This window comes from Sturnus vulgaris, chromosome 8 (assembly GCF_052056855.1).
Source record: "Sturnus vulgaris isolate bStuVul1 chromosome 8, bStuVul1.hap1, whole genome shotgun sequence".
Classification (NCBI taxonomy): Eukaryota; Metazoa; Chordata; class Aves; order Passeriformes; family Sturnidae; genus Sturnus; species Sturnus vulgaris.
The window spans coordinates 11,948,302-11,954,301 of NC_142250.1; positions in this window are offsets into that span (position 1 = coordinate 11,948,302).

Genomic DNA, 6,000 nt, shown 5'->3' on the forward strand with positions numbered 1-6,000 from the left:
TAATTTTGCAACACTGGAAAAGAATTAAATGTTGTGGAACAAAGGAAACATGCAATTGGGGAGTGACCTGAAAAACAAAGGGGCACTCACTGAGTTGATAATTAGAGGAAAAGTATGAACCAATAATTTCTGCAGCTTGTAGATCTTCCCCCAACACGTTTTATTAGAAACTGTCCAGTGTATTTTTCTGGCAATGACTGTTCTCTATATTAACATATTTTTTCTTTGTAACTGAGGCTTAAATTAATGTGCCCACTGGCACAGGTTGATTGAAGCCAAACACAAATTACTGATTTGGGGCCCTAAACATACAAGGATGCGAGTGAGTTGCTCAGTGGTGAGCACTCACAGCAATCACCTTGCTGTCCTTTTGGAGACGTTTGGGGACTGGAGTCTGGGTGTACAGTGGTTTTGGAGTATGTGCAGCATGCAGCTTGTCCAACCTCCAGCTCATTGCCTTAACAAGGTGCCACTAGCATGATAGTTGTTGCTTCTTTGGCACATAACTTTCATCATCCTGATAATCCTACTGCAAAATGGGAGCAAAAAGGGATATGAGCACAGGGGATATGAGCTTCCCCCAGCTCAGGCCCCACACTGTGCTGACCTGGCTCCCAGTTGGTTGAGGTGTCAGGCAGAGTGAATTCACTCCAGATGCCACCAGAGCTTGTTCAGTTCTCCTGACTACATGGTGAAGTTTACATTTCAGGGGTGCATTTACAGTCAGGGTGTTGGTTGAAGATAGTGGTGGATTTTTTGCAGTTTTCCTGAAATCTGTGCTTAAAGGCTGGGATGCCCAGGAGAACTGATTAGAGCTTCAAGGTTTGTGAAAGAGCAAGATTCACAAGCAAGATTGTGAAACCATCTTGCCGTGTTTTTTTGATCTCTGCTATTCAATTTACAGCTCTTTTTGATGTAGGTAATTGCCTTGATGGATATGCTCTTAGATTTTGAAGTAGAATTCAGGAGGGCATGATATTTGTTAGGATATACAGATGTTCAGTTTAAGCAGAGTAAAATTACATTGTACCACATAAATCCATTGTTATGTTTGCCTTTCACTCACCTACATGTCTTGATGACAAAGAAGGTGACAGTCCTGCCTCCTAGCATGGCAAATGAATGATCTAAACCTGTGTTTTAATAGTGATCCATTGTACGTTCTTGCAAAAAATTAGTGCCACATCTTGTAAGTGTGCTGTAAATCTTCCTATCCTGATAGTTTTGAAAATGGATGGCTCATTGTAATGCTTGTCAACATAAAGCTGCACAGCCCTTCTAGACTGGGGATAAAGGACACAGATATTTGAACTGCCCTCCTGACAGCTGACAAGTGCTTTTGGTTGCCTGCCACTGTACTTTACCTTCACTCCCAAGCAAATCTCTCAGATATGTTACACTGCTGGTAGTTTTTGTGGAGTGTATTAAAGTCTGTGGGGCAAACTTTGCTTATTGCAATGTTATTTCTTCCATGAAAGTAGGCTACTACCTCAGTCCCCTTGGACTTAAGACTTTTATTAGAATGACTATTATTAACTTGTTGACTACTTTTCTTTAAGTATCTTAATAATTTCCATGTCTAAATCTCATGTAATTTATCAGTGCAGAGTCTAATTGCACAAGTCAGTCATAGGCAAACTTTCAAGTGGCAGTTCAGCATCTGACTCAAATGAAATTCATGTTGACAGAAACCTTATGCATCCGTCTCCTAATGCCTTTGCTGCTGCTATGTTAAGCAAGGTACATTGAGATAGTATGGAATGATATATGGTCCAGTATGGCTGCTAACTTCAGTTATAAGTTCAGGTTGTAAATGGTTTTCTTCAAGCAAAGAGGAGGTGCAAATAAGGAATAAATTATTGACTTTGATAGAATCTTCTAATGATAGTTCTTTTTCCAGATGGTAAAACAAAGCTGCATTCATTTCCTTTCTGTCCTTTTTATGTAAGACATAACCTCACATCGTGTATTCCTCTGAAGTCAGGGAAAACATGCAAATGATAACAGGTTTGCCAAAGACACTCATTAACTCCTTAGTCATGAAGCTTTTCGTGATCCCTTTCTATTTTATGCACTCTTTCAATAGCTACTTGCTCTTTCCAAATTGAGGGGGAAAGGTCTTTTGCTCAACCTGATGGTATCCTAGAACTTCATATTTTGAATTCCACTGATCTCCTTTCTGTATCAATAGCAGACCCATTTCCTTTTACCCTCTCACTTAGGAATATTTCACTGTTTATTAATCTGTTTGCAAGGAATACACAGAAAAAAAATATATGATAGGTTCTCGCCAGATGTCCCTATGGATTTCACAGAAGTGTATAGATTTGGTGAGAGCATATTAATCTTTGTAAAATATGCGTTGGTACAAGCACAAAAAAAAAGGTGCAATGCAAAGATAACAGAGTGCTCATGCACTCTGCATTTTCTTCAAGCAATCAATGCAGATTACTGACACAGTATTTTATATTCACAGCAAGAACTTTGCTAAATTGATGTATTATTATTCCTCTGCCTTCCTAATCCTCTCTTCTGATTCAGGTTTAGCCAAATTTGACTTTTTATGTTGAAATACGCCTTTAAATGAAAAATGGCAGCATTTCAGCTGAAGTGGGCTGGGAATGCAGTCACCCAGAACTGCAGTTTGGTATCACTGAATTGAGTGGTAATCTTGGTCCTCATGGGAAAGGCTTCTTGCCAAGGAAAGGAAACAGAAAGGGTATTGTCTGGAGACCTTCTAGTTGCAGTTGTGTAAATTTGTTTCAGCTTGGTAGGAGTGATAGGGAATATGACCCAGATTGTAAATAGGCACCCGGTGTTGGCCATAGGAGGGATGATGCAGGGAAAAAGTCATCCCACCAATGTGTGGGCAGGCATCAGCCCTTTGGAAATGCCTGCAACCACATAACAACCCTTCTCCTCAACAGTCTGGCAGTGTAGCACTCTGCTCAATCTGATTTTCTCTGCAGTAGTTCCAGAGCTGTTGGAGGAAGATGTAGTGGTGAAGGCCTGGGCAGGGCCAAGGAAGCTGAGCAGGCAGGAGCCAGTGGCTGTGCTTTGGGGAGTGAGTGTGGCAGCTCCAGGCGTGGTGGGGAGGGTGCCAGGGACCCAGAGCATGATGGGGTCCAGGGCTGGGAGATGCTGTCTGTGCAGAGGAAAGCAGAAGAAAAGGATCATTTGCAACAGAGAGAGCATCAAGGTCAGAGATAATATCTGGGGAAAGCTCCTTGGCCATGCTGAGCAAAAATGAAGGAGCTGTAAACTTGTGGGAAGTAAGAAAGCCAGGAGGAGCAACTTCAGAGTCAGAGCCAGAGCAGTGCTGTGTGAAAGTCTTCAAAAAAGGGCACAGATCCATCACCTGCTCCCCAAATATCCCACATTAGCCCTGTGATTGGCTCCATGAGGATGCAACGCCTGGAACCAGGCAGCCCTGGGACTGGCTTTCCTGCCTGCTGCTACACCTCAGTCTTTAGAGAGTCAGAACTTCCTGTAGAGCTGGGAAGCATTGCCTCTACTGTTTGAGACAGGCAGCTTAATTCACTGTAAATTGAATATGTAATTCACAAATATATGTATATCGACCCAGTCTAGAAAATTAGTAAAGTTAGTAGAACATTTGTTGCATCCTAGACTTCTTAGTCTTTACTGGATGTACCAATCATGATCATTATCAAATAGGTATAATTGTTGCCCTGATGTGTTACCCATCCCTCAAAATGCAACTTAAACACCTATAAATGTGTTTTTCTTTCAGTTAGCTTACTAGTTTTAGAGTCATATACATATTCACAGTATAATGAAATATGCTGTCTCTCTCTTTGCTGAATGGTGATGTGTTTCAGGACATTGAAGAAGGCAGTCCTACAGAATGCAGGATACCCCTAACATTGTTAGAGTATTTCCCCCTTGGCGTTGAGACCTTCCCACTGCAGAGGAATAACTCCTCCAGGGATTACAGTTCAAAGACCAGTACCCAGTAATCAAAAAACTCCTCTTCTTTCAAGAGGGGCTTTAGCTGTATTAAGAGAGGATTTGCACACCAGCTCTCCTGTTTATTATTGCTCTTGTAAAGAAGCAATGTGATTCTCCCTGAATCATTCCTCATGAGTCTCTGCTACTGACCATGTATGTAGATGAACTTCTAGACCACATATGACATAAGCACATCCTTTTTCCTGTCATTGTGGCATTGTATATCTTGTTTGTCTCAGCAGTCTTCTACCAGTGTCTGTGTGTTGGGATTTCCCCAAACTTCCTGCTGATATTCCCCTTACAAACATTACTTTAGCCTGAATTCTGCACAGCTTTCCTCAGCTTCAGTGTAAGATCTGTGTTAACTTTTAGAGGGATTAATCACATGTAAATTTTTTCTCATACAAAACTTAAATGTGTTAATTATCTAGTCTAAGCTAGGCTTTGTTTAGTGTTACTGGATGGAATGGGCAGAGAAGAATAACATTAAAAAAATACACAAGGTAAAAGCTTTCCTTTTCTCATTCTTTCTACCTTTTCTTTTCTTTTCTTTTCTTTTTTCTTTTCTTTTCTTTTCTTTTCTTTTCTTTTCTTTTCTTTTCTTTTCTTTTCTTTTCTTTTCTTTTCTTTTCTTTTCTTTTCTTTTCTTTTCTTTTCTTTTCTTTTCTTTTCTTTTCTTTTCTTTTCTTTTCTTTTCTTTTCTTTTCTTTTCTTTTCTTTTCTTTTCTTTTTTCTTTTCTTTTCTTTTCTTTTTTCTTTTCTTTTCTTGCTTTGTTTTCCTAAAAATTTTCTTGGTCCCTGTAAGACTGCAGCTTCCAAGAAGTTTACTGGAACTGCCACAAAGGTATGTACTCAGTCTACAAAATCTCGGGGCTGTATTCAGGTAAATCAGAGTAGGAAAGCAGGTGATTATGAGACTGGCAAGAGGGCAGAGTAACAGGTTGCTGTGTAAAACGCTGTGCTCTATCTGCATTCAGGAGCCAGATAACAATGCTGGAAGTTCTTCTTGCATGCCTGAAGAAGCAAAATAAAACAGCCACTGTTTCCTAAGCAGAGGTGACTCTGCAGGGCTTAGACTAATGCTATTAAGACCCAAATGAGAAAAGGTGGTTGCAGTCAGCAATATTACTGCATGACCCCCTCTGTCATGCATCTGAGGATGCTAATTAGCTGATTTTGTTGAACTGAAGGAACTGTATTGGATTTCAGGCAATAAAGGTACATAGAGATACGGGACCAGGAAGATAAACCTAAGAAAGCTTCACTCATTTAAAATACATCAGATATGACCATGGTATCTCCAGTCGTTAAACTGGACTATTGTGATGTGTATGTAGCTGAGGCATCTCAGTGAATAGCACTTTTTTCAGTGAGAATGATGCTGCTGGACAGACATTCATGCTTTTCTAGGTGTATGTTTTGGTAACTCCCTGATATTCAGCTCCTCTGCTGCTTTCCCTCTGAGTTCACAAAGGGTTTGTCCCAGAGACTTTCACTCTGAGGCCCTGAATGTCCAATCCTGGTGGAATTTCCTGTTGCTGCGGGGCCTTTGTAGAAGAGTAGAAGAGCTATGGCCATGGCTGGCCCACTCCTCCCCTAAGGTGAGGCAAGAGTTCGTGTCCAGCTCACCTTACTGGCTGCTCAGGGGCTCGTTCTCCCCCGGACCTGGAGGCTCTGCAGCAGTGTCAGGGATGCCCAGCACTTCACAGTGGCCTCAGTCAGGACAAGAGGGAGCAGACAGGGACACACTGGTGCCTTGGTTTGCACCCCTCCATCCTCTGCCAGCCTTTGCCTTGCAGGGCACTGCTGACCACAGTGGGGCCTCGTGGGGCAGCTTCTGCTGCATGGACAGAAATGGGTCAGGTGCAGCATTCGTGAGGGAGGTGTGTGGGTTTATCTCCCCTGGGCCAGAGTCTGCATCGTGTCTGCTCTTCTGCAGTGGCTGTAACAACCAAGGTAAATATGCGTGAAACCACTGATATATGTAAAAATATAATAATATAATATCGGTGGTAATAATGTCCTTAC